Source organism: Aricia agestis, chromosome 8, assembly GCF_905147365.1.
Source record: "Aricia agestis chromosome 8, ilAriAges1.1, whole genome shotgun sequence".
Classification (NCBI taxonomy): Eukaryota; Metazoa; Arthropoda; class Insecta; order Lepidoptera; family Lycaenidae; genus Aricia; species Aricia agestis.
In genome coordinates, this window is record NC_056413.1 from 9,689,012 (window position 1) to 9,690,966 (window position 1,955).

Consider the following 1,955-nt stretch of genomic DNA (forward strand, 5'->3'; position numbering starts at 1 on the left):
TGGGTACCAAAAACATCGAAGAAACGAAACTTGGGGAAATCCTTGCTCGTTCTAGGATACCTTGAGATTTCATATTTTGTATTATTTGAGTCATCTCCTTTGATTCGCTCGTTTTGGCAAACTGTCTATTTGGCATGGCAAGTGGAGATTTCTTTACAAAGGGTACCCGATAGATACCCTTCAATAATTTCTAAAATTACATTTGGTGCGCCGATCGCTTGCCACCTCCCCAGGAATTGTTGTAGCTAACCGGCCTGAAAATGTTTCGAGTCATTGTCTCGATCTTTTAGAATTCCCTCTATTGGCAGAGGGAGAATGATTCCGCTTACGACCACCTCGCTAGGCATTATAGGGTCTTGATCCGGTTCTTGAGCCTCCACTACGGAAGGAATCGTAATATCCTTTTGTTTTGTATGCTTAGGGCCATTACAATGGATGTGGCTCCTGTCGGCTGGGCTCTCCCGAAGAGCCATGATTATGTGAATTATTGTTGTCCACTCTCGGGGAGTGGCCCCGAGAGTGGACAACAATAATTCCAACGATCTACAGGTAAATCGTACGATCTATAATTCCCACGAGATTAAACCTTCTATGAAGCCGGTCCCCCCGAGTGACGGTTTGATCGTTTACTGGTACCAGGTTCGGTTTGGTTGTCTGGAAGAAACTGCTTAAAGCAGTAAGACTTTTTGCACAATTTTGTATTTTTTTATACCTTTTTTGTTGTTGTTATTTCTTTTGTTTTTTTCTCTTTTATGTGTTTTTGTCTTTTCTTTTGTGTGTGCAAATAATGAATTTATTATTATTATTATTTCCAGGTTGCGAAGAGCGTTCAAAACCTATATTATTATTAGGCTAAAAAAATGTTCGAACACCACCAGCATTTTCTAGAGCATTTGTGAAGGCGTTAGCATTAAAAAAATTGGTACAAGAGGGTGGAATCTTGTTCAAGGTCGATTTCATTAAAGGATCGCGTACATGAGTAAGGATAGCATCACGACGCATTTCAATACTTTCTGACCTATGACCACAAGCTAATTGCAATAAATCGCTAGAAAATTTATGGAATTCACCTTTAACAAATAACTCCTGAAGCTTAGTACTTAACACTTCCGAATTAAAGCCACTTATCTGCCCATGTTATCAAAGAACTTAAATTAAAGCAATGCAAAGGAGTTCTCTCAGCACCTTCCCAATCTAATCATGGTATACCTTGGTGCAAAATCTTACTTGTTGATTCAGGGCTGTAGCTACAGTCACATTTGAGGTAGGGCAGCATTGGTTACAGGTAGGGCAGAAGTACAAAAAAATGATCATAATTTATTGATTTCTTGGGTTTTGGTATTTTTAAGGTAGGGCATTATGATTTTAAGGTAGGGTATTGCCCCCCAATGCCCCCCTCTAGCTACGGCCGTATGTTGATTGCATATGCTTAGACTACTTCCCACGAAACCGAAGTCACCACATGTTTCCATATAAATTTTAAGGAGTTCCCTCGATTAGTCATGGCTCCCAGCATCAGATCACCACTTTTGTGAGTATAGTACCAAATTGGGATGACACTCTTCACCAAAAGAAAAATTTTGAAAATCGGTTCACAAACGGCGGAGTAATCGTTAAATATAAAAAAACGAACATAACACCTCCCCCATTTTGAAAGTCAGTTAAAATTGTAGCCTATGTGTTATTCTATGTAGTTTCTGCGTGAAAGAGTAACAAACATCCATACATCCAAACAAACTTTCGCTTTTATAATATTATAAAGTAATAAAGTAAATAAAGTAATAAAGTAATAATAATAATAATAAAAGTAATAAAGTATATAAAGTAATAAAGTATAAAGTAGGATTAATTATATTCTGTTCACTAAACAATGCTGGCATGCCTTGTATGGCAAAAGCCCTTATTAAAATAAAGATTTAAAAAAGATCTCTTTGTCGCGGGACAGAAAACCGACA